A 17,807-nucleotide genomic window follows, 5' to 3' on the forward strand; every position below is an offset into this window, starting at 1 on the left:
CAGAGTTGTTGAAAGTTAAAAGTGATCATGCTTGTTCAGTGTTTACCCAGTGTTTGGCATAGAGAAAAAATGCAATAAATGGCATCTTATAATGCAACTGTTACTGATTTTATCTTAACATAATGCTCTTTACATTTGGCCCACCAAATAAGATCATCTTTTGGAACCATTTTTTACTGCCAGTGAGAGCCATTTGGTGAGAATGATCCACACTCTCATCTAGTTGCTTTTACCTTCACTTATGAGAGAGCTGACTAGGGATAGGGGTAAACTGAGGGTGACAAAAGACTATTTTCCTGTGTTCTCAGTCTGCTGGGCTATATTAAATCTGATCTTTTGGTCTCATCAGGACAATCCTCTAACCAGGAAAGGTGGGGGCCTGAGAAGACTACAGCTTGCTAGAGCAAGTCATCCTTGACATGTTGAACTTTCAACAAGTTTATCACTCAAATATATTTGGGGGATAGGGAATCTGAGAAAATCCTAGATTTAAAGTATTTTATCAGCGCAAAACAGTGATTATTCTAAGACAATTATATGACAGCATAAAAGTATTGATATTTAAATATCTCAATACCCCAATGACACCCGAACGAAAACCCTGCAACCAGTACAATAATAGCATTATTATACATTTTTGCTTCACTTTGTGGGACTTTAAATTTAATGCCAGAACCAACAGCTTACAAACTGCTGTGGACAAGCAGTGACCCCCTTGTGAGCTCGGTAAATGTTATCTACTGTATTCTACCAATATCTCAGCAAAAAGACAGAGTGTTCCTGAAACAGTCTCTAAAGTCGTCCATCAGAGCTTTGAAGAAGAACACTGTCTTCTTTTCGTGTGGGCTGATTTTAAGGGACAACAGAGGTTTAACAGAGGACAACACAAATGGATTGAGATAAAACTGCTATATTCCCAAGAATTCTCCCATAAAGGTAAATTCCACAGATAAGACATTTACTTTTTTCTTTTTACATTTTTTTTGGTTTTAATTTTTAAAGTTTCTTTTTCTTGCAACTAGAAGCTCAAGTACTATTGCTATTCAGTGTTGGTTTCAGATAGTGCTAGAGGTGGCAAAAATAATTCTGCAAATGCGACTCACAGTGTGCACATTATATGTAATCTATTTTCATGTATTCATTAGCAGAGACATTTGGAATACCTTGTTGCTGAATAATGAAATAAATTGCATTTGTCCAATATCGTCCCATCTATATCACATTTATTCCAGACTTGAGCCTACACCAATGTTATTCAACAGCCAACTCTGTCTCATTCATAATGGATTTTTTTCCAAATGGATCTGTTTCATGTTAAAATTAGTGATAAAGTTAGTTTTTAATGGAATAGGCAGCAGGCAACAGCAGCTTCCGAAAGTATAACCTAATGGGGATAACTTAATTATTAGCCATATCACCCTCAGAGAACCAGGATTATAATAAAACTCAATTTGGTACAAACATATATAGATACCACCCCTGTTTTTTTTTAAAATTAGCTAATTATGATGTGGCCTGAATTGATAAAGTCAACACATCGTCTCAAAGAACCACTTAAACACTTAAGGAAAATGAATAGTCCTTGGATTCAAGGCCAGATATTTGATGGATTTATAAATGTCACTCACCTCCTGGCTTGAACAGAAGTGAATTCTGATACAAGTTTCTTGCCCACCTACACTCTTGATGCTGGTAAACTGTTAATTAAGCATTTCGGTAATATAATGCGAAGTTAATAACAGAGACCTATAATTAACATACACTCATATGTGCACTCTAAAAATAGGGTATCAAGGAAAGTCTTCCTATTAGGTGATGTGATCAAGGATTAATTGGTTAATGTCTATATAGCCCACCTATACATAAATAAGCTTATGATTATTATAATTATGGAGAGCAGAGTTCAAAATCCACTTCAAGTTCAAAGAATAATAATTTATACATCTAAGTATAAACGCAAATATTTAACTCTGTAAAAATACTTATTTTAATGCTATTCCAAATGTTTAATAAGTATTACTCATCACTCGTTTTACTTTTTCTTAGTAAAAAATCATAGATGTTTCAAAAAATAATTCCCTTTTGCCATTAATAACATTTTAATGTTATTTTAATTTTTTTTGAAAACTTGGTCATAGGCAGGGAAGAGGGAAAGTTTGGTGTTAATGCAGAAACTGCCTTGTTAATCACAGTGCATACTGGTGGATGGATAAACAGGTGATTTAAATTTATTGAAAGCTAGGTTTATATGAAAAATAGAGCAATAAAGTTGGCTTCCCAATAAAGTTGGGTTCCTAGCCTCCAAGTCTTATATATTACTTGAGGTTGGGGAGATGACTAGATGAATACATGGTAGCAACTTATAAAGATCATAATAACAGAATATACCAAACCAGATTTTTTTTTAGGGAATTCGAGAAGATTATTTGTCATTTGACTTGGGCCACAGAGAATGAATATCACACTTCCCTAGGCAGTGAAAGTTGCGATGGGAGTGAAAAAAAGCCAAGGAGAGGTCCCAGCATGAACATGCGTGATGTGTTCAAAGAGAGGCTCACTGTGTCTCAAGGGCAGGGTAGAGTGGAGCAAATGGCTCAATATAAGGATGGAAAGTGGGTAGCCAGGTTGGCGGGACCTAATCCTAAAGGGCCTTGAATAGTCTGTTAAGGAGTTTGGACTTATTTTCTAGGTGACTTAAGCCTTCAGAACAGAAAGGAGTCTGTTTAGATTACGTGTGAGAGCTCATTTGTCCAATGTTCAACCACACAATCTCAATAATGATAAAGATACTAACAAAGATGAACTAGCCAAAACCATTAATCTGCTTCCATAATGAGCTAGCCTATGAGTTTTTAAAATATGTTTCTAGCCATTAATAACCAGGGAATTTCACATTAAAGTTCAGATTTATAGATTCTCTTAAAAAAAAAAAAAAGACCTGGTGATGACAGAGCAGTTATTCCAAACGGCGACAGAGCCAAGGGAGGTGCTCCCTTTCCAAAGCATATGTGCCGTCCAGCGGTCCAAGTGCCTCCTCTACCTGCCACACTCACACCACCTGCCTAGGGGCACTAAATGTTTGGGTTTGCATCTTTTCTTTTAGAGAGATGCCCTCTTTTATTATCATTATTATTATTATTATTATTATTATTTTTCTGAGACTGAGTCTTGGTCTGTTACCCAGGCTGGTGTGCAGTGGTGTGATCTCAGCTCACTGCAAACTCCATCTCCCAGGTTCAAGTGATTCTCCTGCCTCAGCCTCCCGAATAGCTGGGACTACAGGCATGCACCACCACACCCAACTAATTTTTGTATTTTTAGTGGAGACAGGGTTTCACCATGTTGGCCAGGCTGGTCTCGAACTCTTGGCCTTAAGTGATCTGCCTGCCTTGGCCTCTCAAAGTGCAGGGATTACAGGTGTGAGCCACCAGGCCCAGCTGATACCCTCTTTTATTAGCAAGAATAATTCTACCATTGCATGAGTTCATACATACTGATTATCTCCAGCTTCTTTTGGTAATGCATTACTTTCCCTTTTTTTCTTTCTCATGCCAATAAAGTTTTCCATTTATTCCTTTACTTAAAATTGAAGTTATACGGTGTTAAATAAAATGTGTTTGGGTTGAAAATGAAAATGAAGATGTCATATGTAAGGGGCCTATGATGAACAGAAGGTAGAAAGCATGCTCTGTGGCAGGGTTTCTCAGCCTTGGCACTACTGACATTTTGTGTGAGATAATTCTTTGTTGTGGGGGTTGTCATGGGCACTGTAGAATGTTTAGCAGCATCCCTGGCCTCTACCCACTAGATGCTAATAGCACTCTCGAATTGTATTAATCAAAAAAATCTCTCTAGACACTGATAAATGTTCCCTGGGGGTCAAAATTGCCCCCAGTTGAGAACCACTGTTTTATGGAGAGAATGGTTTCCAGGAAAATAAGCTCTGGATAGGACAGTGGTGCTCTGCTGGAAAATGGATAGGACAATGCTTATGTCTCCTGCTGTTACCTCTGCCCCCGTGCACCTTTCTGTTCTTCCAGAGACAAGGGTTGCCCCACCCACAGAAAGGTGGAACAGCCAGGCATCCTGAGGGTAGTGATGCCAAAAGAAGCCCAAAGTCCTCTCCTACCTGGGAGAAACTTCAGCACCTCCATGAGGCAGCATGGCAGTGAAGGCTTTCTCTGCTCTCTACTGCTGATGTAGTTAAGGGAAAGAAGAAAGAAATTTGCATGATCTACTCTCAAGACCCAAACCTCCCTGTTTGCATACCCCGGCTCAGTGCGGTGTCAGAATGCTTCTAAGGAAGGAAGAAGCCTCTTTTCTCTGACAAGGCACTGGGGAAGTCTAGTCTAGATCTCACTTGGGAAAGCAGGACTTGCTGCTGCTAACACCTGGGAGGCAGGAAGCAGGCCAGGCACAGATCCTGGAACACATCAGACCAAAGTCCAGGACCTCCTCTCCTTCGGCTCGAAGGGCCTTGACCCAGAGCTCACTCACCTGAGAGCTTCTTTCACTTTTCTTGTAATATACATTTATCTTGAATCTAAGCACTGTTGTTGCATTATCAAACTGTCAGGATGGTTTTATATGTTTTCCTAGTACAAGTAAAAAAGATTAGTTGCTTTGCAAGGAAGGAACAGGGAGTTGTTGATGACAAAGTGAAATAGGTAAAAGTTGACTGAATAGTTTTGATATTTTTCATATGGATTTCAGTTTAGATGGTTTTGTGCTAAAAAAAAATCTCAAGATTATGGCATTTCCTGGAGTTTAAAATAGGCTGACAATACAATTTACAAAAGGCCTTTTTGTGGTTAGTGTCTTTTCACACCTCTATCTTCTGGCATTTAGAATCTAATCATTTCTTTGTGGTAAGAGGTATTATATATAGAAAATTGGTTGAATTAAATTAATCAACGAAAGTGGCTTGTTCATTTTGCACTCCTTCTCAAAAGAAACCACTGAGGTGGGAGGACTGCTTGAACCTAAGAGTTCGAGACTAGCCTAGGCCACATGGAGAGACTCCATCTCTTTAAAAAAAAAAAAAAAAAAAAAAAAAAGCCATGTGTGGTGTCACATGCCTGTAGCCCCAGCTACTGGCGAGGCTGAGGCAGAAGGATCACTTGAGCCTAGGAGTTCCAGGTTACAGTGAGCTATGATGGCAACACTGCACTCCAGCCTGTGAGACCCTGTCTCTTTAAAAAGAAAAAGAAAAAACCCAAAGGATTCATTTTTACAAAATTCAAGTCTTCTGAATGATGCTTAGTAAATATGTAGTAGATGCTCAATACAGGCTAGCTAATGACAACAGTGATTTTGGTCCTCACCATAATGGGGCGGAAGGGTGGTGGTTAAAAGGGGAAACAGGGCAACAGCAAAGAAAAATGACAATTAGTCTCCTCATTCAGTAAATAATGAGTAAATGAAATAGCAGTCACTCCCTTACAGTAACGACAGCTCAAAAGGGTGAATGGCTTGAACAGGGGAGGATGAACAATACAAGGGTAAAAGAGGGATGCAGACAAGGAAGGTTTTGAGTAAGTTAAACCTACTGGCGACAAAGAACGTACAGAGAGCAGGGCCAGGCAGCTGAAGCATTCTTTTATTCACAAATCAATGGAAGTTATTCAAGCCAATATGGTTTGATTTAGCAGATATTAACTGCAGCTAAAGTGATGCAAATACGTCAGCAAAAGGAGAGCAAGATAAACATGAGAAACCCACACTCGTTAAAAAGGGAGATGAGAACAGAGACTGACATTTAAAGATCAGATTAAAAGGATAGGAAAAATGAGAGAAAAGTAAGACAATGTGAGCATGAGATCCTTCGACAGAAGGGAGGTGAAGGGGACAGATCCAACAATCCCCCTGCTTATTTGACTCCGAGACAAGAGAGAAGATAGCCGATCACGGGCCGTCAATAACACAAACACAGCCCGGGCACTTCATAAATATTTGTTGAGTAACTAAATGTGCATGAAAAATGCCTTCCTTTCTGGATGTGAAGATAAACTGAGATTTTATATGGTACCATATTAACAAGTTTTTGTCTTCAGGAGAATGCTTAAAAACATGGACAGCATTATTTTTGTTTTGTGTGGGTGTATGTGTTTGTTTTTCAGACAAAGTCCTGCTCTGTCACCCAGGCTGGAGGGTAGTGGTATGATCACAGCTCACTGCAGACTTGACTTCCCCAGGCTCAGGTTATCCTCCTACCTCAGTCTCCTGAGTAGCTGGGACTATAATGCATGCCACCATACCCAGTTTATTATTATATTATTATTATTTTGCGTTTTTTGTAGAGACAGTGTTTCACCATGTTGCCCATGATGGTCTTGAACTCCTGGGCTTAGGAAATCTGCCCACCTTGGCCTCCCAAAGTGCTGCGATTACAGGTGTGAGCTACTGCGCCTGGCCCATGGACAGTTTTAATGATGATTTTAAAACAGCTATTCATTTGGATAAATTTCCATGAGCCTCATCTTGTACCCCTGACACAGGTGCCATCATAGATTCAATTAGAGGGTCACGGTACAGTAGTTGGAGCACTAGACTGAGAGTCAAGAGACTAAGGTTCCAAAATTGGCTTTGCTGCTAAGTGTGTGATGCTGGGCAGCCACTTAACCTTTCCGAGTTTCTGTTTTCTCTGGGGTAACAGGAGTGGCTTGGACCAGGTAACTCTCAGGCCTCTCTCATGACCCTACATGTGCAATGAAGTACATTACCATATTAATCAGCTATTTTGCCCTGTCTGTATCCTGCCTTGTATGCCCAGTGTTGAATGGCAGATAAAAGTTCTTTTTTTTTCTCTCCTCATTTTGCCTGCTAGTGGCTTGTCAACAGTAGTTGCTATAATCAATTCTGGAAATGTTTACCCATCTGTATTATCTGAAGGCTGTTATTTACTGTTCTTGCTATTTTTTTTCCCGGGGGGTGTAGTAATTTCGATGTGCCTCCCACAGGAGACCGCAGCAAACAACAAGGATACATTTTCACAATACTCAGCATGAAGGGACACTGTTTTGCTGATGTCCCTGACACAGTTTGAATTCATCGTAATGGTATATTTGAAGTGGTTTCCTGTGTTTTTTTGTGTGTGTGTGTGCGCCTGTAAAGACTAAATTAAAGCTCCAGTGCATATGAGTCCTACTGTGTGCTGTTACTCTTAACTAGAATTAGTTTTTTCTCTTTTCTGTGAAAACACAAATAATTGTGCAGGCCAATTAAACCTTTTGATAGAAATGAATAGCCTAGTTTTTAAAAGAGTTAAAGAGGCCTAAAACATCACTTACAGCACTTTTTGATATCATAATATTACATCTGAGCTCTCTGTGGCACTCTTAGATGAAGCATGAACTATGGAAAGATCATGAAGAGGCATGAGGGGTCCCTGATTTTAGTCCCTGCCACTAACTTATCCTGACATGGTGTTTAATCTCCCAACTACGCGATTATAAAGTTAGCAGATTGGACTAGATGACTGCTAAGGTCTCTTGCAGGTCTAATAGTCTATAAAATGCCCAGGTAGTTATGGGACTGTTGTATTTAGCTATGTCACCTTCTACAATGAAAATTTTCTTCCCTGCTGGGAAGTTATCAAAATTCACTTTTTAGAATGTTATGCCAACACATAAATTGACCTCACTGCATTTCTGTTACCTCATTAAAAAAGTAATAATCCATGAAAAAGTACAAGGTGTGAGGGTGATTTATGTAAACAGAATAATACCTTACCTTAAACACACCAGAACGTACTGCAGAGCACATAGGAGTAGCTCATGAATCCCAGCACTCCCAGATGAGGACAGGGAGGCCTGATATCTAAATTCCATGCATAAGATTCCATAAGTCTACGGAAAAAATACTAGGTATACCCTCATCCATTGCTCACTAGCCATGCTTTGAATTTGGGAGCCTTACAATTACATAGCAAAGTTGAGTAGCTTTAAATGTAGAAAGCAGGTCAGTGAGTGGCTTTAATGTGGATTCATCTGTTGGAGAAGATGTGGTCCTGCATTTCACATGGCCAGCAAAGGGCAAAGAGGGGACAGTCACTCAGAAATGTGTATGTTGGGGGAAAGAACCCCATAAGAAACCTACCAGAAAATGGGCATCATCCCTCACATTTGCAAAGCCTTTCACAACTTTACTAAACACTCGAATGCTCTGGGCATAGTGAACCATAAGAAACAGAGGGGTTATAACCCACAGGGTTTAATAAATGCATGGCTATTATAGACAACTGGATCATCCGGCTTTTACCATTGGTAGCAAGAAAAAAAAAAGAGGGGCTTTTTAGTCATACTCCCTCCTACCATTTAAAAACAAATCTATACATAATATAGATAACAAAACTATATTTATGAAGAAGCACTTATTGATGGGCCAACCACCTGAAATGTATTACCTCATTTAACAACCTCAAAATAATCCAATGTGGTTGAGGCTGTTTTCATCCTCGGTAGGAGATGAGAGCTGAGTGAGTTAAGCCGCTGGTCCTGTGGCAAGGAAGTCAGATCACCACTATTCTGGATCAATTTGTCAAGTTTCAAGTGTTTACCTTGAATACAAAAACAACCTGAGAGGCAGCTGGCAACGAATACTTCTTCACAGTATGGGCATGAGTCCTGACTAACATGTACTAAATTACCAAGCATATCTTTAAATAAACGTGTACCACAGCAACTCTAATTCAAACAACAATCTTTAATGTAATAATTACACTGGCTGTGACACGAGCTCAGCCGAGAGTGTATTTTTATTTTAACAAGGCTGAGTAAGTACATGAGTGTGGGCTGAGCTTTTTGCTCGACAGTCAATACTTGAAAGCTGGCTCCAACCTTTAATTTAAGCATTCGCTTGTAGCACCAACAGGGCTACAGGGTTTCTAGTATCAAAGACACAATCCTCCGTCCTTTCATGGCCCTACTTCTGTAAGCAGCATGATTGAACTGCGGCACCACAGAAACTTGTTTTCCCTCCTTCTGGCAGCGTTAAGCCAAAACACTACTGCCCCATTCATCTTAACGACATCATAATGAAGTCCCTGAATCAATTTATATCAAGCAAAGTGCAGAAATCCATTGAAGACTCATGGCGGATGCCCTTCATACCTCTCTCAACACCATACAAGAGGCAGAGCGGCCGCACAGAAACCCAAATCATACCACAGAAGAGACCTTTGCCGCATCCAAAAAGCTTTTTTATCTCTTGAAATAATTAAGGGAAAGGAAGATACTGAGAATATCTCATTGTTTCTCGTGTTTCTTCATGTGCCTTAAAAATATCTGGCAGCCTCCCTCCGTGGCCTCCCGGCACCTTCAGTAGAATGAACAACTCCCGTAGAATGAGGGTGAGAGCCTGTCATAGTTCAGACCCCACCGGTCTCCTCTACATGCCTTGTCTCCTGCAGTCCCCGACTTGCCTTGCTCGCTGTCTAGCTTTCAAGGATTTTCACAAACTACCATTTGTTGGCAATAACCTTCCTTTGCTTCAAAGCTCAGCTAAGCCTTCACTTCTTCCAAAAAGCTGTTCCTAACCCTTCAGTCTGATTTGTGCTCCTCCTCTGTGCTCCTATCATCTCCTGCATTCCTCTGCTCTGGCATTTACACTATGTCATGATTTTATTTCCACCTTGGGCCCTCCCTGGCCTGTGAGCTCCTTGAAGGCAGGGACCACTTCTTTTCATCTTTCTGGTTCCAGCACTTTTTATAGTGCCTGGCACACATCAGATGCTCAATCCATTTCTATGTGTATTTTGTCTACTTCCATTCTACTGCAGTGTTCAGAAAAAGCCCCTAACCTCAATTTGCATGATGACCTAATCTCGGAATCTGGAAGAATGTGAGTTTCTGAGACTCCGGTGGTGCTGGGGCTGTTGGGTCAGAACAGAGCAGGGTTAGCCCAGCCCTGCGAGTCTGGCAGACTCAGCCCCCAATTGGAGCTATGTGCTAGCCCTGTGATCCTAGACAGGTTGCTCTGCGTCTCTGAGTCTCCGCTTCCTCCTCTGTAAAAAGGAGGATGAAAGGCTAATGTAAGTATTAAATGTGGTAATCCATTTCATGGTGCTTGGCACACAGGAAGCGCTTTATAAATGATAGGCTTAGAACATATATTACTGGTTACAAATAGCAGGGCTTGGAAAATGCAGAATTAGAAGCCTCTTATGTTATATGATGAGAATTTCATGCAAGTTCTTCTTCCATCAGCCCCCATCTGACCAGACCACATAACTCATATGCTTGGGCACTGGCAAAGGCCCCTGTTAAAATGCAATGTGTACCGGCTAAGGCTGGATGAACTCATTACCCTAACTTCAAACTTGAATACATGACGTGTACCATTTACCACGTGTACAAGAGGATGAGAGGATGGGGATGTTAATAACAACACTTCTTCAGTGCCTGCCATATGCTAAGTGCTTGTCACATGTGAGACATTGCATTAAGTACCTTCCATGTGTTACTTCCTTCTTCCCAAAAATCCCTATGAGGTAGATGTTATTATCATCTTTATTTGATAGATGATAAAACTGAGGTTTAGTGAGGTTACATGACTTGCCCAAGATCCATCAGCTAATACGTGGCATTTCTGGGACTTAAGACTTATATTTGGAAAAATTTCCAGATCCATGCTTGCTCTTATGCCTATGCCAACTTTCTGAGAGTCTTTCTTATTTCTGTATCTTGTGTCACCCGGAAGAGCCAGGAGAGAATGGGACAGAAGATCAAACTACTGAGTCAGGGGCAGGAGAAGAGGAGGAGGTCTGGAGATTGTACTACTCGGTTTTTTATGTGGTGATTAGGCAACTCTGCCCTCAGCTAAACCAGAAGGCCACCGAGAGCCCTAAGAGAGGAGATGATAAAGTTTGAAAACATAACTCCGTTTGTCTAATGCCAGCCTTAACCTAGGGCCAGAACCTTCAGCAAAGAGCTAGAATGTACACAGACAGCATTAAGTCTTAGAAGACCTTCCTATTCCTATAGCAACGTCACCACATCTTCTGATTCACTTTTTCCTTCCCACTTGACTAGCAGGTCATTCAAAAGCCAATGGTTATAAAGCAAGAAAACAATCCTGTAAAGGTTCATACTTGGCCTTCATGATACGGAGTTACGGCTTTGTACCTGTACTTGAAGTATAAATGCCTTCAGTTTCCCTACTGTAAGGTCGTAGGTCCAGTTTACCTTTGTGAAGTGGTGGTACAAAGGAACTGAGAATAAACAAAATGTTTAGTAAATGACAGAGTGAAAAATTCCAAAGTCGAGTCTAGAGAATATTTTCAGTACTGAGAGTACATTATTTACAAAAAAAAAAAATTACTGGAATCCTCCTGCCCTTTGGTAAGCTTTTTATTGAAGTGCAACATGCAAACAGAAACAGACACAAATGATAAATGTAAGCTTTATGAATTTTCACAGGCAATACTCCCAGATCAAGAAAAAAAAAATGTCCCTTTGGTTTTTTAAAATAGTTTTCCATGCCTGGGTCAAAATCACCGAATAATGCAAAACTTAGCTTATAAAATTTATTGTTTAAAGTTCAGTTAGCCAGAAAATGCTAAAAGTTTAATAAAATACAATGCCTAAACATGAGCCATTTTATTTTACTTCAAAGAGAATAATTATCTTACACTTGTATTTCCCAAATTGGAAAGTTAGAAGTTTTGTTTTCTTTTTAACCACGAATGGGCATGTAGTTATTTCTCTCACCCTTTAAACGGCCAGGATTTCCTCAGCTGCACCTTCCCAACACCCTCTCCAAGAATAGAGCGTGGCTTGCCTTGCTTTCCTTCCTCTTCACTCCCATCCTTCCCCCACATCACCACTGTGAGTTGTTCTGAAACGGGGCCATCTCATTCTCCTCAGCCCTCCTAATTTTGGGTAGATCCACAGAAGACAGGAGGTGCTTTTTCTCATGGGCAGCGTGGCTGTGGGCCATTGCACAACCTCTGTTTATACAGTGAGTCTGTTTATACAGTGAGTATGCTTCAGCCTATCCCTTTAACTGGCTAATAAAACTATGCTGGGAGCAACGTATCCCAATATTCTGAGACTGATTTGGCTCTGGGGGCACCAACTTCTCTCTTAGTTATAACAGTCAGAAGCAAGACCCTGGAAATGCAGAATGTGCCAAAACACATTTGCTCCCACTCAATGGACAGCCTTTTGATAGGAAACCAAATGGAATGCAAGACCTGAATGCCCCCTATTTGATAATAACAAAGAGGCAGATGGCCCAGCCACAAAGGGCAATGTGAATGTCTATATGTTAGATGCCAACAAAGTGATTATAAAATTAAGGACAAGTATTTGGGCATTGCTTTCTAACTGCATGTTATTTTTCACAAGAAATTTCAGGGAAGGTTGAGCTTTCACATATTTAATTAGTATAATGGAACTGATTCTGCCAAGTGTATCTGTTAGTCGAGGGCTTAGCCTCCTTGTCACACTCAGGTGCTGACAGCTATCTGGGCAGAACTCTTCCCCCTTGGAGAAGGTCTGATGGGGAGTGAATGGTATATGTGTTAAGGTGCCTATCACTTGCATTGTGGCAGGCCTGCAAGGGCTTTCCATCTCTATACACAGTCATAAAATTCTCCAAGGTGCCTACATTCATGACAAAAGTTTCACATCTTTCAGGAGCTGGGATAGCTCTGGAAGTGGTACTAATTGTATAAAAGCTTTTTCCTCCACACCAGCCCAAACCAAAAAGAAAAACAGCCATCATTTACTAGTACTATTTTTGCTAATATAGGTTGCAGATGATTAAAGATAAACTGTAAAGCCTCTGTAAACCACAAATTTTATGCCCAGATCTTTGCTATATTAATTTAAAAAAACCCCAAAATCTCTGAAAATAGAATATCACCAAAGATTCTGGTCTTCCACTGTTATGAAAGATGAAGACATTATAAAGAAAACGAGGATTACAAAATTTGCTCTGGAATTCATGTTTGAAAGTGCTTTCTTTAATATAATTTATAGGTCATCTGATAAATCTGTCTGAATTTAAAGCCCCTTCTATCATTACCTTGTGCTTTGTCATACAATTTTCAGACTATGTCTCCTACAGTAAATTGTAGAGCAAGAGCTCTCAAACTTTTTGGTCTCTGTATACTTTTATGCTTCTAAAAACTGCAAAGAGGCCTGGTGTGGTGGCTCACGCCTGTAATCCCAGTACTTTGGGAGTCTGAGACAGGCGGATCACCTGAGGTCAGGAGTTCGAGACCAGCCTGGCCAACATGGTGAAACCCTGTCTCTACTAAAAATACAAAAATTAGCTGGGTGTGGTGGTGCGTGTCTGTAATGTCAGCTACTCGGGAGGCTGAGGCAGGAGAATCACTTGAACCTGGGAGGTGGAGGTTGCAGCAAGCCGAGATCGCGCCACTGTACTCCAGCCTGGGTGACAGAGTGAGACTCTGTTTCCAAAAAAAAAAAAAAAAGCTGCAAACAGCTTTTGTTTTTGTAGGTTATACATCAGTCATTACCATATTAGAAGTTAAAACTGGGAAATTTACACAATTTACTTATAATTCAACTTAAAATAATAGTAATAAACACATTGCATATTAACATATAAAAATAAGTATATTTTATAAGACAAAAAGTTAGCATGAAGAATACCATTATTTTACATTTTTGCGAATCTTTTTATATCTGGCTATTAAAAGAAGACAAGTAGATTCTCATAGCTGCTTCTGCATTCAATCTGTTGTGTTATGCTCTTATGGTTGATGTATGTGAAGAAAATCTGGCCTCACAAAGATATGTAGCCAGAAAAAGGAGAGGTATTATAATAGCCTTTTCAGATAATTTTGGATATTCTTCTGTGGTACTACACTAAAACTCAACAAGTGGTAGTTTCTTAAAGATTAGTTAGCATATGGAACCTGAAGCCATATCACTGACTTTTTGTACTTTGTTAAATTAAAATACACTGGTATATTTTGCACTTTGAGTGGATCATTTACCTACATATATTTTTAAAATATCATCCATGGGTCACTTGGAAACTACTGGTTCACTGGGTTTTGTATATCTTCCAGATTTTGACACATTTCATTATTAGATGTGGTTATATCAAGGAATTATGTTGATTAATATCACTACCCATACCATCAGAAAAGTTTTTTAGTATTGGGAAGCTGTCAGATTCCTGGGGTTGGATACAAGTTTTCCAAAATTCAGATCTTTGCCTGAATGTATGGGCAGTAAATACTGTGAACTGTTTCTCAGGAGATAACAGACTCAAAGTTCATTTTTGAGAAAATATATGAAACATATCCACATCTGAATAATTATAGTCCGTTATTCTATTAAGTAAAGTGGCATTCCATTCAAAAAACAGCTAGTTCAGCTCTTAACTCAAACAATGACACAAGTACTTTTCCCTGGAGACAAACATGGTACTTAGTAGTATAAAGCAGAAGTGCTTTATGCAAACTTCCAATTTTGTCATAAAGAACATTAAAAAGGTATGGACTCGAGGGTCAAAATTTAATAAAGTTAATAAATTTTTCTGCTTCATCAAGGACATTCTTAAATGAAACTTTTTTTTTTTTTTTGAGACAGAGTGTCACTCTGTTGCCCAGGCTGGAGTTAAGTGGCGCAATCTCGGCTCACTGCAAGCTCCACCTCCCAGGTTCATGCCATTCTCCCGCCTCAGCCTCCTGAGTAGCTGGGACTACAGGCGCCCGCCACCACGCCCAGCTGATTTTTTGTATTTTCAGTAGGGATGGGGTTTCACCATGTTAGCCAGGATGGTCTCGATCTCCTGACCTTGTGATCGATCCGCCTGCCTCGGCCTCACAAAGTGCTAGGATTACAGGTGTGAGCCACCGTGCCCGGTTTTTTTTTTTTTTTTTTTTTTTTTTTAACAGCAACTGCACAGTAATGAAGAATACCATGACTGCTGGTACAGCTTGGCATTACTGTCCTGCTTCCTGCTAAGGTGCCAGCAGTTTTACCCACCAATGCTTTGCACCATTAATACAAATGGTGGTCACCGTAGTAAAAAGGGGAAACAATGCCTCAGTATTGTTATGGAACTGGTTTTTATCTCTTGGAGCTTCTGAGAGGGCCTTGGGGCCCCGCAGGGGGTCCCTGGATCACACATTGAAGACCACTACTATAGAGGATAGTATCTATAAATCCAAACACTCTCTAATCTGCTAAATGCTTATGTCCTTGTGGGGTTCACGTAAAGAAGATTTAAAAGGTTTATTTCTGTCTCCACTCTCCTGCCCTTCCTGCTTAAAAAAAAAATTCCATTGTGGTAGTTCAACATAAACTGTGTGTATAGAACAAAGAAATTACAGTACTGTTGATTTCATCAGCATTTTCTCCTAACAAAGAAAGCTAGCTATTCTAACATGCTATTGAGAAAACTATTGAACTACCATGAGTTATAGGAAATATGACATGCTCAGTCCCCCCTCCATCTCACCTAAGTCCCAACTCTCTCCCAAACCTTTCACTTTGGGGGTATTTTGGATGAGCTCTTAGTAGTGTCCTCAGAAATGATTGGTTGTCCTAATTCAGCCCCATGCAAATTAATGCTCCCCTAAAGAGGCCTTATTATAATTTTCAACCCTTGATGTCTACATAATCCCCTATAGTTCTTTAACTTCTTGCTTTCTAACTTCTGTTTACCGATGCACTACTTTTGTCAGCTCAGTATAGCATCATTTAGTAACACAGTTGCGTTTATTAGGTCTCCCTAGAGCCTTGAGAAAGCTGCTTTGTATTTATTAATGACTACACAGAGCACTACTATTTTTCAATAGCATTTAAAAATGAGTAAATTACTGAAGATGAACTATAAAAGAACTTTAAATTTCAAAGGCAAGCAAAAAAAAAGCACATTATTTAAAACCACTCATAATACTTGCATGGTTAATTTTATTTTCAATGTAATATCAAGAGAGAGGGAAGAAAGTCAAACCCAGACTCTTCTTCCTGTTCTACTTCTGGCATTTTGGAGTACGCATGATTTGAGTTGGAGAACTGAGGCATAGATCTGGTGATTAATTAAGAGCTGGTTTAACAGGTCTAAAGTTCATTATCTCACACACCTGTTAAGTAATGCACACCTGATTCAGCAGACATCCACCCACAAGGTTAATCTCAAAAAATTAAGCAATCAACAGGAAAGAAAAAAGAGGCATACTGCACTAACTTAGGTCCAGTTTTATGTTCTCAAGCATAATTCCAATCCACCAATTTGAAATGTATCCACTTTGTTTTCTCTTATTTTGTGAATAATTCCCTGTACTATATTAGGCGAAGTTAGAGTTGCCCACACTGGTATAGAATTCACTACTCAAGGAAACCAGAGAGACCAATCGCTCCTGTGATGAATCTTTCCGAACCAAACTTAAAGTGATGTGAGCAATTATGGCGTTCATTTGCCCTGCTTTTATATTCCTGGTCATTTATGAAATGAAGACGCTGATCTGCAAAAATCACTATGCATTCATGAAAGGAGCTCTGGGAGCTCCCCCTGAGGATCTGGCTATGAGGCAGAAACATACCTCAGTGCACTTCCTTTGTCTTGTGCTCCCTCTTTGATGTACAAGTCACTGGTGGAGTAAGCTGTGATCGCTTTGATGTTGAACTTCTAGACTTTATTGTTACTAGCATGCCTACAAAGAGAGCTGTCAGTCATTTCTTACATCTGAACAACCATGTTTCTTTACAGCACCTCTTTTACAAGCATCAATCCTTAAATACATGTTTTCACATTCCTGCTGATTACCACACTATCTTTGTTGGGGGAGGGCTGTGCTCAAATATAACTACAGCACCCACATTTTCTGTAAACACCCTGAGGCATCATCAGATGGCTGGTAACCAACCTTCTTCAACAAGAGAAGCCCCAGTGCAAAACATATTTCTAGCAAACGAAAACATTCTGAAAACGCTCGATCCATCTTAACAGTTGAAATGAGTAGTTTAGCCAATATTTCCCCTAAGCAGCCACTGAAATTGCATTGAAACTTCCAAGCCACTTCAAAAGGGATTCTGAACGCAACAGCAGCAGGGGGCTTAGAAAGACTGCCAAAACTCTGAGACATCTTAACTCATCTTAAACAACTTTGTTTCTCTGCAATAGTGGAAACAAAATGCTTCTGTTTTACAAGATTTTGCTTGTGGTAGAAACATTGCTTTTGAAATGGATTTCTATCAAACCAATTGTTTTGTTAAACAATATCATTTTCAAAAGTTGCTTGATATTACGGATGCAACTTAAGTTAGAGGAGGATGATTTTTCATAATCTTGTGTCTAGGGCAAACGTGGCTGTGAATGCAATGTATGTACAATTTCTTAGATATATACAAAATAGGCAGTATGCACATCTTTAAAGATCTCTGTTGAAAAAGATATGGCTCTAATTTCATTTACCAGCTCCCATCAGATTTTCTTTCCAAACTCCTTTATCGCTTCTGAAACTGCTGAATACTATCAAACCCCACTGGGAAATTCCACACAAGGAAATAAACTTAAGGTGCTTACATCACACCATGCTGGTTTATAATGAACTGCTGTCTTTTTGAATAAATGTTTCAATGAAATCCAAGTTTTTAAAGATGCCAGGTCTCAAATTAGGAAGTTAAATGATATTTTTTCATGCTGGAGCTTAGTTCTGCTTTTCTTTTTTATAAAATAAGATGGCATCACAAGAGATACATTGTTTCTGCTTGCTAATAAACTGCAGACGATACATTGGGAGAGACTCAATTTCTTTGGGTTCCTGGCCTGGAATATTTGGTAAAGAATAAAATTACTGTGGTATGCAATGGTTAAGG

The 17,807-nt window shown here is 39.6% G+C and overlaps 1 protein-coding gene and 1 long non-coding RNA gene across 8 annotated transcripts in view; one reads left to right on the forward strand and one right to left on the reverse strand.

Moving 5' to 3' along the window:
* LOC109023482 (uncharacterized) overlaps window positions 1–17,807 on the forward strand; it is a 95,398-nt gene that overhangs the window by 76,222 nt on the left and 1,369 nt on the right. The window lies entirely within an intron of this gene.
* The window catches only part of RORA (RAR related orphan receptor A), a 736,533-nt gene that overhangs the window by 71,625 nt on the left and 647,101 nt on the right, over window positions 1–17,807 (reverse strand). The gene's annotated exons all lie outside the window — the stretch shown is intronic.

The sequence above is a fragment of the Gorilla gorilla genome, chromosome 16, assembly GCF_029281585.2.
Source record: "Gorilla gorilla gorilla isolate KB3781 chromosome 16, NHGRI_mGorGor1-v2.1_pri, whole genome shotgun sequence".
Taxonomy (NCBI): domain Eukaryota; kingdom Metazoa; phylum Chordata; class Mammalia; order Primates; family Hominidae; genus Gorilla; species Gorilla gorilla.